Source organism: Onychomys torridus, chromosome 10 (assembly GCF_903995425.1).
Source record: "Onychomys torridus chromosome 10, mOncTor1.1, whole genome shotgun sequence".
Taxonomy (NCBI): domain Eukaryota; kingdom Metazoa; phylum Chordata; class Mammalia; order Rodentia; family Cricetidae; genus Onychomys; species Onychomys torridus.
Window position 1 is genome coordinate 54,966,237 of NC_050452.1, and position 27,845 is coordinate 54,994,081.

Sequence of the window (27,845 nt, forward strand, 5' to 3'; positions counted from 1 at the left end):
ACTTACCCAACCTATTGTAAACTCTAGTAAACATAGAAGAATTCTAGATAACCTGGAATTCTGTTACATGGCCAGAATCCTTGACAAGGAAAATTATGATAACTTTGAATGAGACATTGTATCCTGTTTTCTCATAATTTTTCATTCTTTAATAAACATCATCTTCTCCTCTGAGACCATAAATTTAAACAAGAAATTCTTTGTCATAGCCTACTTAGAGATTTTATTATAAGTGTAAAATAGATTAAAAAGTAAGCCATAAAATACAATTGCCAGCTGTATGAAGCAGAATAAAGGAGATAAAGACAGTGAAGAACGGTGTGTTGTTGTTTGTGTCTTAAATATTTTCTCAATTCCCACATGCTTGGTGCTATGGAGATATGGTGAAATCTTTATGAGGTGGGAAAAGTAAAAGGAAATTGATCATCTAGAGTGTGCCCAAAAAGGAGATAGTGTCTCTCAATCCCTTTCATCCCACCCCTCTGCTACCAGCCTGCTATAAGATAGTCACCTTTGCATACCACCATGTAATCCCCTCAATGATCTATTGCCTGATCAAGGCACCCAAATAAGAAAGTAAACAAATCATAGACTGAAAGCATGCAGCAAATTAAATCATTGTTCCATTTAAACTGATTGTCTCAGGTATTTGTCACAGCCACAGAAAACTGACAGGACAAGGAACCAGAAGAACTTTCAGATAATAATAGGTAATCCAGGAGGGCCGCTGCAATATATATATATATACAGAGAGAGAGAGAGAGAGAGAGAGAGAGAGAGAGAGAGAGAGAGAGAGAGAACCCAGAGAAAAACTGAAGGAGCCCTATAAATCACTGAAGTAACCTCACATGTGAATCACTCACTAAAACAGAAGTGAGAGGGCAAATTGATAGGAGCAAGGTGCATCTCTTTGCTTATTTATTAGTCTTTAAATATAGAAAAGAGAATAAAACAAGGTGTAAGTATATCCCTAAACCTGAGAGTGAAGAATCAGGGTGATCCCAGTCAGTAGTCCTCCACAGGAGATTGTGAGACTGTCACAAGAGGCCTCTAAGCTTCTTGTGTCTACTAACATTAATGTATAAAAGATAAGCCATTCCTAGTGGACAACAGACACTCAGCCCACTGCTGTAGGGAAACATCCAGGGACTCACACAGACTGTTTGGGCTTACAGCCTTTGATGTGGTTGACCTAGAGCCATGGGATATAAAGTATTCCAACTTATACTCTGTCTCTCTGGCTGGAGTTCATTTTAGCCTTTGCCACTGATGTACTTTATTATTTTTAATGGCATTCCACGCAGGAATGCAACATATTCTTCAAATAGACAGTGTGTGGCTCACTCCACAAGAAAATTCTGCTACTTCAGGTGATTGTGAAGCCCTGTCATCTAATATAAAGAGTTTAATACTTGGCACTTGGCATTATCTTATAAACAGAGCATCCTACAGTGTGTGTGCACTTTTATGCAGCAGAAAGGAAAAGAAAACTCCTGGGATTTTTTTTCTCTTTTATTGGGTCCAAGGTGGAAAAAAAGAAACACTTCTAAAGAATATTTTTTATCTTCTTCATTCTTTTTCTGTGAATATTCTGTGCTGCTTCTCTTACAATTAAATAGAAAACACCAAAAAAGCATTTTTATAAGAAAGCTCTGGATTCTTTTCGCTGGGTAAACGTTGAATTGAAAAGTAGGTGGATGTGGGGACTTATAAATCAGGACTTCCAGAAACCAGATGGTATGCCACATGGTCTAAACCTAACTAAACTTCTTGTAGATCCTGTTTGGTAAGATGTCCAGGGTCTAGTTATGGTGGATAGAATGAATCCTTGCTAGATGGTGGCACATTTTTCCTGTTCCTTCCCTTAAAGACTAAAATGAGAAGTGTCATTAAATAGACACTGTTCTTTAGGGAATGCGTTGATTGGTTTTCGTCAACTTGATACAAACCTAGACATATCTAGGAAGAGGAAATCTTAATTGAGAATATGTCTCCCTAATATTAGCCTGTAGACAAGTCAGTAGGTATTGTCTTGATTAGTGACAGATGTGGGGGGTCCAAGCAGATTGTGGGTGGTGCCATGCCCATAAAGGTTATGCTAGATGGTATAAGAAAGCAAACTGGAGAAGCTAGAAAGAACAAACAAGTAAGCAGCAGTATGCCTCCATGACCTCTTCATCAGCTTCTGCTTCCAGGTTTCTGCCTTGAGTTCTTGCCCTGACTTCCTTTGATGATGGACTGTGCTGTGGAAATGAAAGAAAAAAATCCTTCCTCCCCAATTTGCTTTTGGTTGTGGTGTTTTACCACAGCAATACAAACCCCATTTAAGAAAGTGAATGATACATTCAGCAAACAGACACAGTTACTCCTGGAGAATTAAGAATATGTATCTTGGAGAATATAATAAGACATATGACAAAATGGTTTTTAAGTTTAAGACAGTGTGTAAAATTACCTACTACTCCACTAGTTAGAGATTATATAGAGACCTCTCAATAGATGATAGATAAATATAGATAGATAGATAGATAGATAGATAGATAGATAGATATAGATATAGATATAGATATAGATAGATAGATGTAGATCACAATACTATTTATATTAAATACATATATATATATATATATATATATATATAATCATAAGATAAACCATAACTTCTAAAAAAAATCCACATATTGATCTAATACCTCAGAATATGATTATATAAAAAAATAAGGACTTCAGTGGAGCAATTAAGACTGAATAAGATTTATTAGGGTATTGCTAATTCAGTATGACTGGTTCTCTTATAATAAGGGGTTAAGACTCACATTAGCACACAGGATGTAACATGTGAAGACATAGAAAGAAATCAGCCAAGGAAGCCACACAGCTTGCACTTTGATCTTAGGCTTTAGTTTCTTGACTTGTTAGAGAATGCATTGCTGTTATTTGAACTACCAGTCTATATATTATAGCCCATCCTAGTTGTGTGTGTGTGTGTGTGTGTGTGTGTGTGTGTGTGCATGTGTGTACATGACCATGCACAAATGGGCATGTATGCATACACACGAGTGTATATGTGTGTGTGCATGTATACATATGTTGAATATAAATGCAGGCTACAAATACTATTCAATGAAGGATTGGATGTATAAAACTTGCAGGACTGTAATGAGGCTTTTACTGCCCCACCAAATAGCTCCCAAATATGTTTACAAGGTTTCTCTTTCATTGTCTTCCCACTCCATTCATGTTCCAGTTTGACCATCCCATTCCCTTATTTTCTCATCTCCTATCCCCTACCCTCCATTGTCCACCCCTCACCCCCAGTTTACTCATGGAGACCTCATCTATTTCGCCTTCCCAGTGCTGTCCATGCATCCCTCTTTGGGTCTTCCTTGTTAGCTAGCTTCTCTGGAGTTGTGGGTTGTTGTCTGGTTATCATTTTCTTTACATCTAGTATCCACTTATGAGTGGGTATTTAACAAGCAAAAAAAAAAAAACAAAAAACAAACAAAAACAACCCTCCCAAATAATGACATGGAGACTTATTCTTAATTATGAAAGCTCAGCCTATAGCTTAGGTTTGTTTCTTACTAGCTCGTATTACCTAAATTACCCATTGATATTAATCCATGTTCTATCACATAGTGTTAACTCTCTTCCATCTTGCATCTCCTATTTCCTTTCCACATCCCTGGCATCTTTTACACACCTAGATTCACTTCCTCCTCTTCCTCTCTGTCCCTGGAAATCCTGACTATAATTCCTGCCTAGCTACTGGCTGTTCATCTTTTTATTACAATATTCACAATATTTCTGACTTTTTGTCTAAACAAAAAGGAAAGGGTTTTAACTCTATCATAGTAAGACTATATACAATAAGAACAATTGTCAGGTAAGAATTATATTTACAATATCCAGTCTAACTGCATTTGGCAAAATCAGAGAAAATATTTCATTATTTAACGTATCTTGGTGAGTTAAAAGTTTTGTATTACTTTCTATCCTAACTTGTATTAACAACCCAAAATTATCTTTTTAGACCTCAAAACATCTCAACCATATATACCTTATACCTCTTTAGTGAATTGCCATTCTTAATTTGGTAACAAGGAAAACTGTGACTATAATGATCTAGTCTTTAACCCCATCAAAGACCCTAGAATGATATAATATTACCTGAGTAAACAGGAAGTGTAGAGCAGGCAACTTCCAAAACTATAAAAATGACAGAAACAGCTGGCTGCCTGGTCAGTCACCCAAGGTTCCTCTGCAAAGTTGGAATATCCATCTTTGGTCTAAAGGCCTAGAATATCTAACAGACTTTTTTGTGAAGCAGAAATTTTGAAGGTCTATCCTACCTTGTCTTGGCAAAGTTCTGCAGTCACCTTTTGTGTCTTGCTCATCCAATTTGGACAGCATACTATCACCAGTCAACAGTCAAGGCAAGGGCAATTTCTTTCCTAGATGGCTATTTTTCCCACATAGAAAGCAAACTTCATATGGAGGTTCTTTGATATTGACCATCCTGTTTTTGAAGTAAATTGGAGCTGCCAGGAGGATATGTGTCATACTGTCATAAAAAGTCTTATGTTATTAAAACATCTTAAATGCCATATTCTGTAGGTCTCTGAAGTGTCTGAAGACCATCTATCTAAAATATATCTCAGTGGGACTTTGAAAACATATCTAATATAACTACAAGTTTGATTGTTTTAGATGACTAACTACTAACATGTGTTTCTTAATTATCCTAGAAGGTTTATAATAATAGCTTTCAAAGACTAGAACTTTGAATTACATTTTTAAATGAGCTGCATAGGTACAATATCTTAGAATATTGAGAGTAGAAACATATATACCATATAACAAAAAATAACCTTAAATTTGTATCAAAACACAAAAAATACCTTAAATAAGAGTAGAAACATATACAGAGTATGTTCTAACAAAAATAACCTTAAATTTATATCAATATACAAAAATTCATACCAATGTAAAATATTTGAGACTAGTAGTTGCTTTTTACTCTAAAAGTAGATTCAATAATCTACCCTTTTATCCTATCATTGCTATATCCCCTCTTTTTTCTTTTCAGGAAGATCCTTGACTTTAATCTCCCTTGCTTAGTTTTATCCCTTACCATGACTAGTAACATTCGCAACCAACCTCACTAAATGATGACAAACAACTATAACCCACCAAATGACCAAAACCACTCAATCTACCTCTTAGGAATGTGGGCATCCTGTTATCTAGACTGCTTCCTGTTGTCTGAGAGCAATGGCATCTTTTGGGGACACTGAGAAAACAAGGATAACATTAAAGTCCTCAGAGAACTAGATGTATTATTTTTTGTTTAGTCTCTGTGTGATGGGAAAGTGTAGAGCTTATCTGAAGTCTTAGCTGGAGTAGTCTGTGAGGCTGGACCATCTTGGCTAATGGCTTTTAAGTTGTTCTGGATGCAGAATTTTGAAGAAACTGCAACAGAGGCATTCTGAAAGGCTATATCACCTGGGCTACTTGTCTTCATTGGAGACAGGTTCTTTTTTTTTCTGAAAACACACAAACTTTGAAAGGTAACATATGTATCTGTATTAACACAAGTGTGGAATATGTGGTGTGCACAAGTCAGTTAAAGATGAATTTTTTGTTTTATGTTTGAGCAGGTAAAAGTTATCCATTAACTTTGTAAGTTTGTTTGGACTGTATAACCAAACCTCTATCTGTGCTATATGAAAAGATGGCATGTAATAATAAGTCATGAGGACTCTAGCCAACAAAATTTATCATGTCTCACCCAGCCTCAGAACTGTCCCCATAGTAGATAGATCATCATGTGTATCACCTGTCTTGTATCCTTTCTTATTTCTTTTTTTCATGTCTGTAGCCAAGATTTTCAGGTCTCCCCCAATCAAATCTGATCTTTATTAATTTTGAAGAGAAGCATAACTTACTGTTTCTTGTGGAAACAAAGTTATAGCCTCTCCCCTAATGCCACACACTTCCTGACTTCCATTCTGAAGCCAAGACATCTCATCTGAAGTATATAGGCTGGTTTAATTTAGCAGTCTCTCACATAATCCATGGTGTCTCGGCAGCTGCAGTTCACTCTTCAACATTCTAAAATTTCAAAGTCAACAAAGCATTATATGGGATCCAGATGCCCTGTGTATTTCCCATCCTTAAATGGCCTTTTCCTTTTTTATATTAGTCTACTCCTTCTTTAAAGACTTTACATTATTTTAAAACTGATTTTTCTATGACTGTCTAACCCATTTTTATTGTATCTATTTAAAGGTTTTCTTGGTCTGGACCACTTTACTGCCCACCTGCAGCCTTCTCTGACAATGTGAGCCAAGCCTTAAATCCACCATGCATAGTGCTGGCTGGCTCAAGCACATAGCCAGTTGCCAGGAGCCATGTCTTTGCATGCCACAACCTGCCTGAGAGATGGTGGGACTTGGAAGCCATGTCTGACTCCATATTTGTGTGTTTGAAACTTTTTTAAAGCTTTCTCAGGTTCTATGTGGAAATATATGTCCCCACATAGGACACCATATATAGTGGGTTTTTTTCTGTCCCTCCAGCCAGCTCCCCCAAAATGACTTGGATACTTATTAATTATGAAAGCTCAGACTTGTTTCTAGCTAGCTTTTATAACTTAAATTATCCCATTTGTATTAATCTTTGTTCTTTTGCATTGCATTACCTCCCTTTCATCTTGCATCTCTTGTTTCCTCTCCATGTCTCCTGTGTGCCTAGATTCATCTCTCCTCTTCTTCTCTCTCTCTCTCTCTCTCTCTCTCTCTCTCTCTCTCTCTCTCTCTCTCAAAATCCCACCTATACCCCCTGCCTACCTATTAGTCATTCAGCTTATTATTACACCAATCACAGAACTACATCTTCACACAGTGTACAAATATCCCACAACACAGGACATACCAATTGTCCTTGTGACAAAATTTATTTTTTATAGCATACATCATAACTACCATGGGATTCTGATTATCTATTTTTAAGAGCACTATACACAGTGTCCTCATTAAAATTACATTATCATAAGCTACTCTGAAATTTGATTTCGTAATCAACCTTTCATTCTCATGACTTTTGTGGGTCCAGATTTTGGCTAAGGAGTAATAGAGGTGATTTGTCTCTGAATTACGGTGTCAAAGAACATGGGTGGGAGAAATAAAAATGCTGGAGATGGCTGCAAGAAATGAGAGCTAGGATAGTCAAGAATAAAAGATTTGTTTCTCAACTGGCTTCTCCCCATGCATCTCTGGCATTCACTAGGAAGATAGAAGGGTGGTGACAGAGCTGGATGGCACTACACACATGATCTGTTTTTGTGGTCCATTCACAGGATGATGGCTGATTTCCATCAAAGAGCATTCTAAGAGAAAATGTTCCAAGCATGCTGCAAAGCCCCTTTCCAGAAGCCACAAACTTCTAAGATTCAAAACAAGGAAACATAATCTCTGCATATTGAGAGGCTCATGTCAAGGAATTGTGTAGGATATTTCAAAACATCCATCTGGTGCCCTTAAGCCATAAATACTCCTTTCCACATGAAAGAATTCTCATCATTCCTAACTCCTTCCCTCCCTTCATTTTTCCCTCCCTTTCTACTTCCCTGTCTAGTAAGAAAAAAGATCATACCACAATAGCATTAATTTCAGACTCAAAATCAAAACATTAGGGATCATTACATTGACATTTTTTTTCTCCAAACATGATTGGAGAAAAACATAGGTCTCTGGGCCATCCAGCCTCTGGGGACTAACCTGAACTCATAGAGCCAGCATGGGACAAGGAAGCCAGCATGGGACCCACCTAGGCCCTCTATATATCTGTAACAGTTGTGTAGCTTGTTCTATTTGTGTGACTCCTAGTAGTGGGAGCAAGGCCTGGGAACCTATTCCTCATACTTGGTTGTCTTGCCCAGCCTTAATACAAGGAGAGGAGCTAAGTCCTATTGCAACTTGATATGCCATGCTTTGTAGATATCCATGGGAGGCCTGCCCCTTTCTGAACAGAAATAGAGAAGGAATGGATGGGGTGCAGAGGAGAGGTAGGTGGAGGGAATGGAAAGAAAGGAGAGAGAGGAAACTGCATTTGGGGTGTAAAATAAATAAATACATTTAATTAAAGAAATAAAAAACTCAAATATGATGTTGATGTTGTCAATATAACGGTCTTTAAAACATCATTCCTCTGTCAGATGTGGGGTTGATGAATATCTTTTCCCATTCTGTAGGCTTCCATTTTGTCTTATTGACACTGTCTTTGCCTTACAGAAGCTTTTCAGTTTCATGAGGTCCATTTATTTATTTTCAATCTCGGTGTCTGTGCTACTGGCATTCTATTTAGGAAATTGTCTCCTCTGCCAACGTGCTCTAGGCTATTTCCCACTTTCTCTTCTATATGACTTGGTCTACTTGTGGAACTCCTAGCAATGGGAATGGAGCCTATCCCTGACACTTTGGCCAGCGTTGGGGGACCTATTCCTCACACTGGCTGCCTTACCACACCCGAATATGAGGGGAGGAGCTTAGTCCTACCTCAACTTCTTATGCTATGCTTTGTTGACACCCATGAGAGACCTGCCCCTTTCTGAACAGAAACAGAGGAGGAGTGGACTCAGGAGTGAGGGGCAGAGGTGAGGTGGGGGAGGGAAAGAGAGAAGAAGAGGAAGTGGAAACTGCAGTCGGGGTGTAAAATAAATGAATAATTTTATTTTAAAAAATAATAGAAAGAAAATATTCAAAAACATTTCTTATGTATTAATTTATAATCCATGCCATTATACAAAGGACAAATCCACAAATCTGTCCATAAACTGTACTTCCCCCCTGAGATCTGACTGCCACATAACATTATTCTTAAGATTCCTCAAAGCAGAACAGAGAGGGCCTAATGACTTTCTACTTAAGAATTATGAAGCACTACCTTTCAGTGTTCCTAAGACCCCAACAGAATGTTTTATAGTCACACTCTGAATTCTGTACCTTACACCCATATTTTCCTGGCAGTGTCCTGGACTTATTTTATCTGCTCTAGGAGAGACTGATGGTGATAAATAGTTGTATTTTCAAACATAGAGTTTGGGGATCTTTTATAGTTGGTTTAAACACTGCTTGAGAATTGATCTCTTTTTCTATTTATAGTTTATCTCTCTGCTGTCATAATGTGGAGGTCAAGTAACCAATGAATGTGCTTAACATTGCTACTTCTGAGCCAGATCCTAATGTGATTAGTGTGTTTCTCACTCCCTTGGTTCCTACTTCCCTGTGTCACTTAACTTTCTCCTCCCTGCTGTGTAATCTCTGGTACACACACACAAAATAAGAAGCTTCAAACATTAGACGCAAAATCCTGAAACTTTTAGTGATAAATATAGGGGGAATACGTCAAGACCCAAGCCTAGGCAAGAAGTTGCTGAGTAATGCTCTCCTCTTTCAGAAACTAATATCAACAATTAACAGATGGGACCTTGTGAAATTAAACTCCTTCTGTGCAGCAAAGATAACAATCTAGTGAAGGGGCTGCATACAGATTAAGAGAAAATCTTCCCAACAATACCCCAGACAGAGGCTTAATATATAAAATATACCAAGAACTCAAAAAAAAAAATTGAACAAATTGAAAGGCAATCCAATCAATCAATGAGCTAAAAACATGAAGAGGTTTGTAAAAGATGGCCAAAAAACAAAAACAAAAACAAAAAACATGATTTAACCAGCCACCAGAAAAATGCAAATCCAAATTTCACTGAGATTTCATCCATGAAAATATCTAATTTCATTGGCATTTCAATCAGAATGTCACTCTTTAAGAAAACATGCAACAACAAATATGAACAAACATGCAGGGAAAAAAAGGGAATTAATATTATACCCTGATGTTGAAAATGTAAAATAAATCCAACAGCTATAGAAATAAGTATGGTGGGTTCTCAAAAAACAATAAATAGACTTGTTGCAATTATCCAGTTATACTACTCCAGGTTAGTAACCCAATGTCTATTGTGGCACTTTTCATAAAAATTAAATTGTGGAATCAACTTGGGTGTCTAGCAACAGAGAAATTCATTGATTAAAAATAAGGAAAATGTGAAACAAACACACACAGTGGAATTTATTTAAGAAGAATGTAGTTATGGTGTTTGTGGGAAAATTGGGTGCAACTAGAAATAACATATTAAGTAAATTAAGCCAATCTCAGAAATATCATGTTTTCTCTCATTTCTAGTGGCCACATTTCACACACACACACACACACACACACACACACACACACACACACACACACACACACAGTGTAACTGAAAGTTTTCCTGTGTCCTGCCTGGCCCACAGTTGGGGCAAATCTCTCCTGCTGGCATCCCCCAAGTAAACACACAGTTATTAACTATAACTGTATGGCCATGGTTCAAGCATTTTGCTAGCTAGCTCTTACATCTTAAATTAGCCCATAACTATTCATCTATGTATTGCCACATGCTCTGTGGCTTTACCTGCATCCCATTACATGTCGCTCCTTGGGTGGCTCGCTGGCATCTCTCTCTTTGAATTTCCCACCTGCCTCTAAGCTGCATTGTCATAGGCCAAATAGCTTTATTTATCAATCAATCAGAGCAACACATACTTGCATTGTATAGAAAAACATTTCCCCATCAACACACACACACACACACACACACACACACACACACACATACACACACAGGGAGAAGGGGGAGGGAGAGGGAGAGAGGGGAGGAGAGAGGTGAACTTGCCTAACAGAAAGCATACTAACAGTAATGGAAACAGGAATAAAAGGGAGAAAAGGAGGGAATGTGGTGGAAGGAATTTACTCCGAATACGATATATACCTGTGAGAAACTTTTAAACATGAAATACAAACAATAAGGAAGGCAACACATTTTATCTCACGGTTTCAGATATTTCTATCCAGAGGCACTTGGCCCCATATGGTTAAGCAGAACACAGGGCATGTGGCAGACAAGGAGGCTTGCCTTGTAGTGCACAGGAAGCAGAGAAAGTGAAAGCCAGGAAGGGGCCAAGACAAGATTTAGCCCCTACACATACAGCTCATACAGTACCCACTCCAAAGTGGCCCCAGCTCCTACCTTCTATTGCTCTTTGTAATGTTATCACATTATGAATCCCTCCAGGGATTAATTCATTTGGTAGGTCAGAGTCCTTATCATCCACTTGTCACAGGAAATACATCACAGACACACCCAAAGGTGTGCTCTCCTAACCTAGATATTTCTCAATATATTCAATTTGAAATTGAAATTAGTCATTCCACTACTGGTGACAATGTATAAATTTTTTTCACTTCTATGCAAAGGATGCTTTCAGATTCTAATAATTTTTATTCATTTTCCTTTAAAGTCATAGTGACAGCTTACTTGAGTTCTTTCAGGGTTCCATCAAGACACTTCCCAAGACCTCTCCATTTACGAACACCACCAAAGTCTGTCAAAGGCCATCTTAAAACTTAGTGAGCATGGGGCTGTAAACATGGTTCAACAGTCCAAACTGTGTACTGATCTTGCAGAAGACTGGAATTTAGTTCCCAGTACCCATATCTTGCTGCTCACAACTGCCAGGAGCCGCAGCTTCAGGAGGATCCAATGACTCTGGCTTCCATGAGCACCTGTACTCATGCATGTATACCTATATGCAGACATATATGCATGTACACACAAAATTTAAAATAATAAAAATAAATCTTATAAAATAACTTACTGAAGGAAAATAACAACTATTTTGTTATGTTTACAGTCACTGTGGATTGATAATGCAGGTTGGGTTAGTGGGCAAGGCTTGCATCTTCTCTTAAGTTTTTTAAGGCCTCAACTGGAAAGGCCTGAACAGTCAAGTATGGCTCGAAGAGGTAGAAGTTCCAATGAGTAAGATTGAAGGACCCATTTCCAAAGTACCTTTTTGGTTGCCTCAGGTCCCTGAGCTAAAATGATCTAGAAATTGTATCCATCTACTCTACAAAACAGGACTCCTATGCTGGTTCTCCCTGAAGCTTGGAATTCCCATGGGATGATAATCAAGATACAAAAGAAACGAACTGAGAACTTCCCGAGAGAGCATTCCAAACGGAGCAGGCCAAATGGGATTTTTGTTTCCTGTAGTATAAAAACCTAACAGTGACTAGTTCTGGAGAAACATCAACCTTAGACCAGCTGAGGTTCTATGAATAGAGAAAAGGGCAGCAGGTTATCCCAGAGACAGAGTGGCCCCTGGGATTAGGGTATCTAAACTCATTTGTCACCCTTATTGTTGTGATGTCATCACACGTACAGAAGGGGTGAGAGCAGACAGACACAGCAGCCCAGCATTCTCATTCATCAATTTCTGCCTCCTTTGCTTCTTATATCTTCATTAGGGATGAGGTTTTGCTGGTAATGCCACAAAAGTAATCCTGGGGGAGGGCTCTGTTCCTGGATACATGCTGTAACTCATGGGACCTTTCTAGGATCCCCTTGATGCAGAACAGGGCAAGAGATATGAGACTTAGAGTGCCGTCTTTCACGCCTCAGGAAGCTGATGATTTCCACATCCATGGCCTAACAGTTTGGTTTTTTTTTTTCCCCAGCTTGTCACAGTCTCATGGCCTCAGACATCACACAGCACCACATCATGTATTAACACATTCACAAGTCAACCCAAACTTGAGAGAAGACATTATAAGCCAGCACTCAACAGAAAAATGGCACACAGAGTTTCCATATTTCCTTACTCTCCAGTCATTATGTCTCTAATATATTTTTTAATTTGATATTTTTGATATAGAGACTATAATAGGATTTTTAAATGTTCATTAGAGAAGTACTCAGATAATCTGTCATCATCACAACTTCGGTAGTGAGTTAGTAACTACTCTGTAGATGAGGGGAAAGCAAGCAGGAAAAAGAAACACATTGAAATGACTTGTCTACGTAGTGAAATTCATAAATAGTGAGAATAGAAAGCTCGTGATTCCTACCTTGTTAAAGCGAAGACAAGCTGTAGAACCGGAGGAAAGTTACCAACTTGCAGCAACTGTACCTCATGCTTTTACTCCCACATATGTCACCGCTGACCCTAGTGCCTACCTTGATGCTAACTGACATCATTCTGATCAGTGCTGTATTCCTTTGCAAATATTATACCCTATAGCCAAGGATTGCAGAGTTGAGCACCAATGACTTTTTCTTTTCTTCTACAGTACAGACTTGTGGGAAGGTGATTTGCAAGCCCTCTGTCAGGTACTAAAAGCCACATAACTAATTCTGGACCAAAAAAAAAAAAAATGGAGATGGGGGTAATAAGTGTCACTCACGGATATGGTATGAGTCTTTCTGTCTTTCTTCTCGGTGATCGGATTCTGTGGAACACAGTTGTGGGAAAGCACAAAATGTCTCAGCATTCAGTATTCAATATACATGAAATCAATGGATACTTTATGTTTGTAAGAGGCCTGAGCTTTCCATTTTGTCCACCATCACCAAATACAGAAATCTTGCCCAGAGAATCCATTTTCAGACTTCTGCTCTACACCAAGATGCTTGGAATTGGAGAGGCCAAACAGGGACATATTCACTTCTCAGACAACTTCAACTCCAAACTATTCTTGCTAGCTTCATATGTCCGCCTCAGGGTGCTTTCTGTACTGTCCACTTCTATTCCTACACAGTGTCTAGCTGCAGCCTTTTTAACATAGCACTATAAGCAATGTGATTGTCAACTGCCCTCAATGCCCTCTACTCATCCTAGCAACAGGGCCAAGCCCAATGTGGAGGAGAATGTGAGGAACATTCATGATGTGTGTTATTCCCTATCAAGTACTCAGCATGCATTAAAATGTGTGCCTGCTCTATACCCCAAGGTCTCTGCAGTCTTATAACAAATGTCCAGTAAAATTGAAAGTGTAGTTCCAATGTCTCCCTCCTTCAATTCTCTGAGCAATAGTTTGATACATAAATATTTACAATATTCATTTTTGCGCCCAAACACCAGGAATTATGCCAAGTATTTTATTTCTTTCTAACATAACAGTTAAGTTTTAAAATATGTTGCAACTAATATTTTCTTTTCTCAGTAGTTTTAGGCTTATGGACAAACATTAAAACATAGGCTTTTGTAGTGAATGGAACTGTGTTTAAAATCTACCTCCCCTGCTTATGACTACCCTTGAACAGAGAAAGTTCATGTTCTTACTACTTACTCCATCTCTGAAATGGAAATATGGATAATAATATTATTTCTCCTAAAATGATGCAGAAATAGAAATAATGTATATAAAACACCAGGTAAAGGTAAATTGTTGGGAAATAATGATTTTCACTCCTTGACAGAGAAAATGTGCTTTGAGGTCAGGTATTTCCCTCTGGAAAACATGAGTATTCAGTTTTGTTTAGTAATATCCTCATCCTCACATTCATCTTCTCTGATGTCACACAGTGGTTGAAGGTGACCCCTGAAATCATCAAGCTGTCTTAAGATGTCTCCAGTTCCAAGACCCACTGACTATGAAGTACTATTGACTCTCAGAGCCAGAGTCTTCACCCAAAAACTGCTAAGTGTGAATTAAATCAAGTCACTTTTTTTAAATGGAGTAATGTAATTTTTCAAAAATTTGCAGTATGCATTGATGGTAATTCAGAGCGCAGTGTTCCTGTTCAACATAAGATAAATACATGTATATATTTATGTGAATATATGTGTGTATCTATGCAACAATAATAAAGAAGAGGCAACTAACTTGAGAAAGAATAGGTGGACACGTGGAATGAAGTGCACAGGGCGGAGGACTGAAAATGGTATAAATATAGGACTCACATATGAAATTCTCAAAACAGAAACTCATTTAATTAAAAGCATTCACAGCTCCCACTAGGTTTATGGGAGGATGAACAACCAGAAAAGGACAGTCTCACAGTTGGAGCCTGATAAATAGACCTCAAAACCATGGTGTGTATTGCTGGCCTTGCAAATTAGGAGGAATTTAATGAAGTACTTTTGATTTCATGGTTTAAAAACAAACATTCAATAAACTGAGGGGAAGATATAGACAAATGAGTGGGTGGAGGGGAAAAAATGAAGTGGTGAGGGAAAGCGGGGAGAGAAGTATTTACCAGCGTGCAAAGTCTTTGTTGAGCATTGTTAGCCATCAGGTTCTTCCTGAATGGCCTATGGATTTAAAGGTCCCCAGGAAGCCATCTAATACAAGCCAAGTGACATCCCACAGTGCATTGGTTTAAAGCTTCCCCTAAGCTTCACCAGAGGCAAGCTTTACAGATAGCATGTAAATGGGCATTCCAAATCATCACTTACACAGATTCCAAGAGCTCTCAATTTTGAAGCTGCCTGATAGGAACCTTTATAAAAAGTAAGGATTATCCCTGTCATTATGAAGAGAGACACAGCTTCATGGATGAGTCTGGTCTACCTACCTGCAGAGTACTCAGGCCTAGAAGTGGAACAAATACATTGTGTCTTAAGGATTTGTATTTGGCTCAGTTGGCAAAAAGTGATTGTTGTACAGGCCTAAGGACCTGAATTGAGACTCACAGCACCCACTAAAATGTCAGATGTGGCAATGTATACCTGGAGTCCTAATACTGGGGATTCAGAGGCTCACTGCCCAACCAGCCAAGTTGAAACAGTGAGGTCCAGATTCAATAAGAAACCCCATCTCAGTGGATATTGTATAAAAGATAACCATGCTACAATCTACAACCCAAGGGAGGCTAGGTAACAAGGAGGGTTCATGGGGGACACCCAGATCTCCCTGGAAAGGGAAAATAGAAGATATTTCATGAGTTGACTGAGGGAGGGTGGGGAAGTGAACATGAGCAATCAGGTTGGGGGCAAAAAGTGGGAGAATACTGAAAGAGACTACTGGAAAGGCAAGCATTTCAGGGTCAGGAAAAAACCTGGCAAGGGAATCTCCCAGGAATCTACAAGAAAGACCACAGTTTAGACTCCTAGCAGTAGTAGAAATGTATCCCCAATTGGCCATCTCCTGTGAACAGATTGGTGCCTAGACCAATTGTCGTCAGAGAGGTACTGTCCAGCAACTGATGGACACAGATACAGACCCACAGCCAAATATTAGGCAGAGTTCAGGGAATCCTGCAGAAGAGGAGGAGAAAGGATTGTAGGAGCCAGAGGGGTCAAGGACACCACAAGAAAACCCACAGAATCTCATTGCTAGGAGCCTTACAAAGAGACCAAGCTACACAAATGTGCTTAGCCGGCTTTTGGGAACCGATTCCCCATGCTGGATTACCTTGCTCAGCCTTGACTCAAGGGGAGGAGTTCGATCCTGCCTCAACTTGATGTGTCATGCTTTATTCAAGGTTCAAGTCAATTGGAGGCCTGCCCATTTCTGAATGGAGACAGGGGGAGTTAGGGACAGGGTGGGAGGAGAGGTGGGAAGGAAACTTGGGTCGGTATATAAAATAAATGAAAAACATGTTATTGAAACAAAATTTAAAAAAAAAAAAAAAAGAAAGAAAGAAAGAAACGAAACCCACAGAATCTATTAACCTAGCCTCACTGGGGCTCACAGAGGCTGACAACCAGGGAGGCTGTGTAGTGGGTAGCCATTCCAGCCTTGGCCTGGAAATCCCAACCCCCATTGAGGCTTTGGTAACAGTCATGCCTACAAGGCGGGACTGAGAGAGGATGCTGAAGACCCAGGATCCAAATGGGAGGGATCTTTTGGTGCCCGGACCCTGGATGCTGAAGGTAGACTGAGTAGAGTTCTCCAGAGAAAACCGCTGGACTGCACCATACCTTTCCCAGACCCTACAACCTACCTATCCCTTCATTTGTAAGTTACCCCACAAAATAAACCTCCCTTCTGACTACGTGGAGTGGCCTTAATAATTTCACCAATAAGGCTGCATGGGACTGACCTAGGTACTCTGCATATGTTACTCTGCATATGCTGTGTAGTTTGGTCCTCTTGTGGGACTCCTAACAGTGAGAAAAGGCGCTGTCTCTGCTTCATTTACAGGCTTTTGGGACCCTACTCCTCATACTGGGTCACCTTGCCCAGCTTTAATGAACAGGGAGGTGCTTGGTCTTACTACTACTTGATATGCTAGGTTTTGTTGAAACTCATGGGAGATCTGTCTTTTCCTAAACAGAAACTGAGGAGTGGATTACAAGTGGGAATAGAGGAGAGAGGAAGATGCTGGGAGGAGAGAGGGGAAACTGTAGCCAGGATTTAAAATAAATGAATTAAGTAAGTAAAAATAGATAGATAGATAGATAGATAGATAGATAGATAGATAGACAGACAGGTAGGGAAAAAGCCTGTCTCGAAAAATTGTGTGATAGAGAAAAATACTCAGAGTCAACCTCTGGCCACATACATATGCCCAGGTAAATGTAGCCCCACATATATTCATATATTCACAATAAACAAACAAAGGAATAAACAAATTGTGCTATAATTGGTATATCTTGTGCCAGTGAGTTCTTTGGCCTAAGCATGGTCAGAATTCTTACTGTGTGCATTCTCACAGTCACCGCCCACAATCCACTCCTTGCCTTTCTATGGCATTCCAGGTGTCTGAAAGTAACATTTGCTTGACTCCTTAAAGAGTAAGAAACTACACTCACATTGCTTTTATTGTGTGATGTTTTTATAATTGTTCTAGTTTGTCATTATTGCTGCTTATCTCCTGTTGTGCCCTAATTTATAAATTAAACATTATCATAATTATACAAGTGTAAGAAAAACATGACACAGGTTGGGGATTTAGCTCAGTGGTAGAGTGCTTGCCTAGCAAGTGAAAGGTCCTAGGTTCGATCCTCAGCTCAAAAAAAAAAAAAAAAAGAAAGAAAGAAAAACATGAGACAAGACCTGTTACTACACATGGTTTGGAATATCAGTGGGGTTCTTGGAATAAACCCTTTGTGGATAGGGATTACTGTGCAATGAGCTTGAAGGACAGTTTTCTAAAACTGGAGAAATCAACACTGCATTTCTCATTGGATTACTGTTGAAATTAAATATGATAACTCATTTAGGGCATTTTAAAGTATGTAGTACACAGTACTCAACAAATATGTTTGATTACACTGCAAAAACTAAATATAGGTGCTATCCCTCTAAATGCCCTTGCCCTCTAAGAACACAGTAGGTCAGCATCTGTTGCTAGAGTTATCTCCAGTCCAGCCTGGGCCTGCAGCTACTCAGACCCAAATAAACACACGGATGCTCATATTATTTATACGGTTTGGTCTAATGGCTCATGCTTCTTGCTATCCAGCTCTTATATATTAAATTAACCCATTTCTGTAAGTCTATACCTTGCCATGTGGCTTGTGGCCTACTGGTATCTTATACATCTTGCTTCTCATTATGGTAGCTGGCAGCATCTCCTGACTCAGCCTTCCACTTCCCAGAATTCTCCTGTCTCCTTGTCCCGCTTCTACTTCCTGCCTGGCTACTGGCCAATCACCATTTTATTTATCAACCAATCAGAGCAACACATTCACAGCATACAGAGTGATATCCACAGAAGGCATCTGTGAGACTATACGGCCAATTTGGCATACAAGGAAAAGGTGGATAGAACTCCCAGATCAAAAATGTGCTAAGAAGGAAACCTTCTTAATTAGAGTTCCTATTGCTGTGATAAACTAACATGACCCAAGGCAACTTGTGAAGGAAAGGGTTTTTTCATCTTGGGTCACAATTCTCAGATCACAATCTGAGGGAAGAGAGGGAGGGACTGAAGCAGAGGCACTGGAGAAGCGCTGCTTAGTGGCTGTCTCTTCCTAGTTTGCTTACCCTGCTTTTTTATGGCATCGAAAGCTAACTCCTCAGAATGAGCAAGCTGGGCCTTCCCATACCAATCAGGAAAGTATCCAGGAGACTTGCCTACAGGCCATAGAGTGGAAGCATTTTCTCAATTGAGGATAATTCTAATTTATGTACCATTGACTAAACAAACAAACAAACAAACAAATAAATAAATAAATAAATATATAAATCTAGTCAGGACAGACACTGATTTGAATTAGAAAGTCTAGATTCTGTACAGTACTGTTTCCACACTGCCGCTTTCTGAAATGTATCCTCAGAAGGCCTCTGTCTAGCTCTGGGTTTTCTAGTTTCCAAATCTAGAAAATGGGAGTGACAATAATACTGCCACATTTAACTCACAGAAATGGGAAGATCAAAGGGGATTATAGGCAGAGAAATGCACATAAAACTGTAAAGCAATATAAGTGCATAAAGTATGGTGTGTTTCTTCAAATTAGTTTGTATCCAAAAATGGAAAAAACGGAAAACTCACAGAGCAAATGGGTAAGCAAACTAGGAAGAGACAGCCACTAAGCAGCGCTTCTCCGATGCCTCTGCTTTAGCCCCTCCCTCTCTTCCCTCGGATTGTGATCTGAGAATTGTGACCCAAGATGAAAAAACCCTTTCCTTCACAAGTTGCCTTGAGTCGTGTGGTGTGTGTATTTTCTTTAGAATGGAGTCTTGTTTTAGAAAGAACATCTTCACACTAGCAGAAGATGCTAATTAACTATCTATAAAAGTGAAAGGGTAGCCTTCCCATTACAGAAACTCTAGGATTTAAACCCACACAAGTAAATCTATATTAAGCCCTTAGCAACACTGTATCATCTTATTGGATGTTTTCTGGTTACAGAATATATTGTTACTCAGTTAAGATGAGTGTACGAATTCAAATTGTTCAGAAAAATGTTCAGATCATTTAAAGCTTGGTGAGGTAGGTAGGAGTTTTCTTTTGGTACAGCTATGTAATGTGGCTTATTCTTATGCTACTGAGAGCACAAGATTTTTTTTTCTGAAATATGTGGAGAGGAGATATCTTAAGCTATTGTGAAACATAATAGTATGTGCACATTGCACCTTTTTCTAAATTCTAATGGTCAATTAACATAGGATTAAATGAAAAATAGATGTTCATATAGAAGCTACCCAACATGCATCTTTTATACATGCTGAGAGTATAAGTGCTATAAATTCTCCAATTTCAACAAATAGCACTATTCATAAAGATATAATGTAACAATTGAGGGTGGTATTCTTTATGGATTACTTGTATCAAGTACCTCACAACTTTCAATCACTGACCTGTCCAAAATCCATGCTAATTATGATCTCTGTTCCTCAGATCAAGGAAGAGAGATTAAAGTGTTTATCTGTTAGGCTTCACCATAGGAAATAAAAAACAAGAGCTTCAAACAGATATATTTATAAAGCTTCTGGACAAACCATTCATGAGAAATCTTAATAAACATTTGCTTTTACAAATGTGAATGATAATAGTATGTACCAAAACATGTAATATACCAAACACAGTGGCTTTAAGGATTTTATACTCTTATACTCTCAAATGCTTGCACAAGAAAAATTTAAAGCATCAAAATTAATGAACTAGATAATAACCCTAACAAATTAGTTAATCTTGTCAAAAATCAAGAATAAAAACAAATTCAATGGGTGAAAATAAAACAAGAGTTCACCATTATTTGATAGGTAGATAGATGATTGATAGATGATAAATAAATGATTACATAGACAGAGATAGATAGATGATTGATAGATGATAGATAAATGATTAGATAGATAGATAGATAGATAGATAGATAGATAGATAGATAATGTTAACCTGTATATTTATCTGAGAGGACAAAGGCAATCTTAGCAATAAAAGAGTTATTAGGGACAAGTTAATAAATCTGTGGTAAACATGCTTCAGTGCCTTGTTTTTAGCCCTGAGAAATGCTTCTTCAAGTCTTCTGCCCAAAAATAACAGTGTTATTTTTCCTTGTGCATCTTAATTGCTTTACTTTCATATGTATTAACAATAGATACTAAACCCTTATTGGGTGCAGAGTTCACAGTGTGTCTACCCATATTCTCTTCATTATCGTTTATTCCCTTTACTGTACAGAAGGCTTTCTGTTTGTCATAATCCCATCTGTTTCTTTGTCTGCTTTGGAAGTGAGTACTATTTATTTTCATTGTTGTTGCTGTGAAAAAATGGCTGAGGAAAAAAGCAACTTAAGGGAGGAATATTTTGTCCTAGCTTGCAGTTCAAGAGGATACATTCCACTGTAGCATAGGAAGGCATAGTGGAGGGAATAAGATGTCAGCTGGATGCATGTGTCCACAATCAGAAAGCAGAGCATTAGTAGGAAGCATGACATGATGGGGGTAATGTCTTTCTGTATGCTGTGAAAATATGTTCTCTGATTGTATGATAGATAACTCCATTTGGTGTAGCAGGAATCTTAAAAGTTCTTATTAATAAAATCAAACCAGAGCCAGGCATTGGGATGAACACTGAATAATCAGAGAAGCAGAACAAGCCACAGCCACCTCACCTTGCCAATTCCTCAGCTGATCCTGTTTTCTCAGACTGGAAGCCTCTGTGTCCTCATCCAAATGGATCTCAGCTGAACTGTGCTGCTCAAAAGCCTAAAAGCTTAAACGAGCCTAGTTCCCAGTCCTCAAGCCTTATATAACTTTCTGCTTTCTGCCATCACTTCCTGGGATTAAAGGCATGAGTCACCATGCCTGACTGTTTCCTATGTGGCTTAAAATTCACAGAGATCAGGATGGATCTCTGCCTCCCAAGTGATAGGATTAAAGGTGTGTGTGCCACCATTTTCTGGCCTCTATATCTAGTGGCTGTTCTGTTCTCTGACCCCAGATAAATTTATTAGGGTACACAATATTTTGGGGAATACAATATCACCACATTTCCCCTTTTTTGTCTAAAATTTTAAAAATCTTATAACTAGTATAAGAAAAACTACAATAAGTATATACAATATATACAGTCAAGAATTACATTTATGATGTCTAGTCCATTAACGTTTGATAAATTCAAACAAAAAATTTTCATTATGTATCCTATGTAAAACAAGTAGTTCCGTTTTAAAAGTAGATTCAATAATATCCCTTTTTATGTTATCATATTCATAGTTTGGCCTATGGCAAGGAGGCTTAGAGGCAGGAGGCAAATCTAAACAGAGAGTAAGGAAGAAGACAGAGCAGAGGAGATGCTGCCACATGCTGCCATGAGAAGCAAGATATAAAATTCCTGGTAAGCCACAAGCCATGTGGCAAAGTATAGATTTATAGAAATGGGTTAATTTAAGATATAAGAACTAGATAACAAGAAGCCTTACATGGCCATAGTTTAAAAATAGTATTAGCCTGTGTGTGTTTATTTGGGTCCAAGTGGCTGCAGGATGGGTGGGTGAGAGAGATTTGTCCTGACTGCAGGCCAGGTGGGACACAGAAAAACTTTCAGCTACAATGGCTGGACTATAAAACGTCATGATCTGTCCCCACTGACAACAAAGCTCTACTGTAGTTAGAGTTTTCCTGCCTGGCCCACAGTCAAGACAAATCTCTCTTACCCGACTGGCAGATAAGAGAGATCTGTCCTGACTATGGGCCAGGCAAAAAAACTCTAACTACACTCTACTTCATGAAGATTCTATAACCTTCCCTAATGTCTGGGCACCAAGTATTAAAACACACAAGCATACTGAAGACATCTCACATTCAGACCACAGCAACATTCAGAGACAGACAGAAGAAGACAGAGAGGAGATGCTGATTGCCTAAAGGCTGGGAGTGCAGGAGAGAATTTGGGAAGGTGGAATGGGGAATGACTGATTGTTCATGGTATAGAGTTCCTTGTAGGGGTGAGGAAACTTTCTCAAATTGATGAAGAGGAAGGGTCAAGTCTATGAAAAAACTAAAAACCAAATAAGTGGGTTGTACACTTTAAGTGGATAAATTATATGAGAAAGGAATTTATTTCAATAAAACCTTTAAAAAAAACAACTACAAAGGTCATAATTTTACAAGAATGTCTATGAATGACTTAAAATGAATGCAGAATTTAGAAAGAGGGCCTAAAGCACCACTCTATGATACTACCTATAGCAACCAGGGGTCATTTCAGAGAATCCAACTACAGTGGAACCAGGATTGTAACCTTTATCACACAAGGATTTCAGCAGGGGCCAATATGAAGTGCAGTTGGAGTTTGTCAAGAAGAGATGTGAATCTATTCATCAACTAGATTTTAGAACAAGGTACTCTTTTCCCATCCCATGCTTCCTTCACTTCTCCATCTTTCTCTCTGTTCTTGTTTAGAGAAAGGATAGGTTAAGAAGATGAACAGTACAGTAACATATAGGTCATATAGTAACATTCAAGGTCTTGGCTTGATTTGCAAGGTTGATTTCCATGTGTTTACTACATTATTAAAAATTAATTGAATGTGGGGTTGGGGATTGAGCTCAGTGGTAGAGTGCTTGCCTAGCAAGCACAAAGCCCTGGGTTCAGTCCTCAGCTCCAGAAAAAAAAAAAAAAAAAAAAAAAAAAAAAAAAAACCCAAAAAAAAACTAATTGAATGTGTAAAAAGGTATGCAGTAGGCATTGACCAAAGAAAAGAGAATGAATAAGGAAAGAAAAAAACTGTATGTACTTTTGGTCCTGAATACTCAGCAGAAACTGTCCTTTCAATCCAGTATAAACAGTCCAAGTTGGGACAGCAGTCCTGAGACATTTATCCTCAGCCACTCCTGAACAGTCAGAAGCAATTTCAATTTCCAAGCAAGTTTTGTCAAGTAGTTCTTCCATCTTGGACCCCAACCTTTTGGTTGTCACATGTACTTCAAAGCAGCCCAGTTTCTGACAATTTAAATAATTTATATCCCAAAAGCAAAGCAAAGCCTGAAAATGTTAAGGCATCCTAAATCACACTTAAGGTCACATAAGCATAATAAAACAATTTAAGAAATAATTATGGAACACCACAGGGCTGAAATGAAATCCAGCTGAAGAATAGTGACCCACATATCTTTTTTTGATTCTCTGTCACTGACATAGCATTTTAGCAAGCTAAATCAAGGAGAGTTTAAACTACAATCTCCATCAAATTCTCTCCGTAGGCACAGGACATGGGTCCAGAACAGAGCTCCATAGGAAACAAAGAATTAAGATTGTATTTTTTCAAGATGTAATTCTTTTTCACTTAGAGAAAATGTCCCTCTTTTTGTCATCAACATCTATGAATGTGTTCCAGAGTAAGAACAAGTCTGTCACTGAACAACTAATCCCACTCAATTTACTTTACATGATCCTACCTACCATGTCATCTTCTCCAAGGGAGGAATCAGCAGCACGGCAGGAGCCCCTAAAGCAGCAGTTGTAGACCAAGGAGATTATTTCAGTGGAGAAGTAAGCCTGTTAACAGCATCAGTAAGCAACTTAGAGGCTCCTTTTATCACAGTTTCCTGTACAAAATAAGTTTGAACTGTCTTTTAAATTAGCAAATAGCACATAACATTTAGGTAAGGGCATTGTAAGAAAGGCAAAAAGGGGGCTCCTTTCCAACGCCCAGACATGCACTCTGGGCAGGAGATACAAGTACCACTAAAGCACGCCCTCTCCAATAATAAGAAGAGCAACGTCCTATGTTTCTCTCTGCAGAAAAATAGAATCACAATCTGGTACATAAACCTGGTGCCAGTGGATATAAACTGAGGCCATTGACAATAATGAATAAATAGGACAATTTAAGTCAAGACCTACCTTCCAAATACATTGCGAAAGGCTTTTATTAATTTACTGAGGTTGCCATGGTGTATTACTTCAGACAGGATGACTGTCTGAACTTCTAATATCCAGAAGAATAACTTTCTACTAGGTCAAACCACCTGGTTACCTAGCTATCAACTCAAATAGACTAAAAGACAGTTTATTCTAGAGACAAATAATGAATGACCATGGCCTGGACACAGATTTGGGTTAACGTTATTCTAACGCTGTAATAGTTTAATAAAGTTTTTATAGAAACAGAGAAAAAGTCAAACATCAAGGAACTTTTCAGATAGGAACATCAGGTAAGCTGGTCACTACAAAGAGGAGAAATCGCTGCTATATGTTAGAGGTTATCTAATGCCATTCTTGGCCTTTGAGTTGATGAAAGCTAAGAATGTGTGTGTAGATTGTGAAAGGTCACACAGGTGTTCAGTTATGCAACAAGGTGAGCAATAAATGGCTTTTTAGAACCTAAGATGGCTTAAGATAATTTGGCTCTGTAACCTTCCACCTCTCCACATTCTCTGCAGATTTATTTAGTCAATTGCCTTGTAGGATGTTTCACACAGGGGTGGCTTCTTTCCAACCCCTGAATTTCAGTTCACACCCATTTTTCTACCTCCTACCTCTGTTCTCATGTAGACCTGCATCCTGTACCTCTTCACAGCATCCTCCCTATGCTGTATATCTGTATCTTTACTATTTCTTATGCAGGTGCTTCTGATCTCGGATTAGATTGTACCCCCAGATGAGTTTTACTTCATCTTAAGTTGTTTACAGGTACAAGGACAAGTTTCCCAATAAAGTCTCATTGACCTTATGGGGATTAGAACTTGAAAATAACTTTAAGGCAGATACAGTTCAGTCTTCAACACTTATCAATGGAAAAGTTTATGAAGAGAGAAAAGAAAGGAGTATTATTTTTCAAAAAAAGTAAAATTCTTTCTTGGCCCTTGTATTGAAAAATAAGCAACTAGAACTAGATAAGAATTCTGGGGATTGGAAACATCAGGCTACATAAGAGACTAATTGGAGAAGCTTGTTGCTTTCACTATCTGTACTCATGTTTTGGGAGGCTATGATTTTTCTAACACATAGAATTTGGCCACACTTGTGGATAATATACAGATTTGGGGGTACACAAAGCAGTCCCTTTAGTTATCCATTAAGAACATCTCCTTTGTCCTTTGAAACCTCAATTTCACAAGACATAGGAAAGGATTCTCTTCCTGGAAGCTGGGAGAACAAAGAACGTGTACCAATAGGATTTGAAAACGTTGAATTTTTGCTTTTTCAGTCTCTTTTGATGCCAGGATAATAGAGCATTACAACCCAGCTTCCACCTGTCAGTTGCACTAACTCAGACTTTCTTAGGATGACACAAAGAGGGTCGTGTGCAGAAACCTTCCTGATGAGGAAGCAAGGAAAGATCCTCTTGCACAAATCCATTGTCCAGAGGTGCCAAAGTCACAGTTGTTCCAGTGGCCATGCCTGTGTACAGCACCTGTGAGGATGCCATGTCTATACTCAGTACTCAGGGCAGAGTTCAGAATGTCACCCTGCTCCATAACACAATGCAAGCATTTTCTGTATGTTTGTTTTATTTTTCTTTCTTTCTTTTGTAACATCCTCACTGCAGTTTCCACTCTGTCCTTTCCTCCCAGTCCCTCCCCTACCTTCCTTTTTCCCCAACCAAAAATGTAGTATATTTACACAATATACACAGTATTACTCAGCTGTTAAAAGCAATGACATCATGAAATTTGCCAGCAAATGGATGGAACTAGAAAATCTCATCCTGAGTGAGGTAACCCAGAAAAACAAACATTGTGTGTACTCAATTATAAGTGGACTATTAACTATAAAGTAAAGCGTAACTATGGTGGTTTGAAAGAAAATGGTCCCCAAAGGGAGTGGCACTATTAGGTGGTATGGCCTATTGGTGTGGTCTTGTTGGAGGACATGTGTCACTGTGGAGGTGGGCTTTGAGGTCTCATATATGTTCAAGCCATGCCCAGTAAGACAGATCACTTCCTATTGCCTGCAAGATGTAAGACTCTCAGCTAAGTCTCCAACACTATATCTGTCTGCATGCCACCATGTTCTACCATGATGATAATGGACAGAATCACTGAACTGTAAGTCAATGAAATGTTTTCATATGTAAGGGTTGCCATGGTCATGGTGTCATGGTGATAGAAACCCTAACTAAGACAATAATCATGCTACAATCCACAGACACATGGGAGCAGGGACTATCTCAATGCAAGTAATTTTATTGCTGTACAACCTCCAGGTTTAACCTAGAAGATCGTGAAATCTATTCTGCTTGTTAGTATCTTCCTTTTCTCTTTAAAAAAAAAAAGCCACACTTGAGAGCTAAGGAACTGGATCAGTCAGGAAGAGTGCTTGCTATGAAAGCAAAAGGGCCTGAATTCAGATCCCCAGCATCCATGTAAAAATCTAGAAATGGCCACGAGTCCTGCAACCCCAGCTGTGGAAGCAGCAACAGGCAGATTCCAAGAGCTCACTGACCTGCCACCCTGGTCAATATGGTGAGCTTCAGGGAGACCCTGTCTTGAAAAATAAAGACATAAACCAATCATGGAAGACACATAACCTTCCCCTAACCTAACCTCCTCATGAGTATACACACACACACACACACACACACACACACACACACACACCCCAGAAAATAATAATCTAACTTGATTTCTGTTTTGAAACAAGTGCCCTGACTTAAATAAAAAATGTGTCAATAGTTACAACATTTTTACATAAATCCTCAAAATGTTATGCCATGAATAACTGTAAGAACAACTGTTTCAAGAGTTGGGAATAAAGTCTTGTGGTCACTATTATAGTTTCTGTGAAAAAAAAATTGGCATCACTATTCCTGATGATGTGACCTTAAGTAAGTGTTTACATTTTAAGGGTTCTATGCTTCTGCTCTCCAAGTATAAATGAGAATAGCAATGTCACCCATTTAGGATGTTTGGAAGGATTATGTTTAGATATACTGAGCACTCGGTACAAGACAGCTCTTACCATTACTGAACAGTTTCAAGGGGGAAATGAATGTGCACAGTTAGGCAGTGCTTCCCCTTGGTATACCTGCTCCTTTTGGATTGCCAGCAATAAATAAATGAAGCCAGAAAAGAATTCCAAAACACTGAAATTGGAGCACAGGAGGCCTCAAGCTCTTTTGT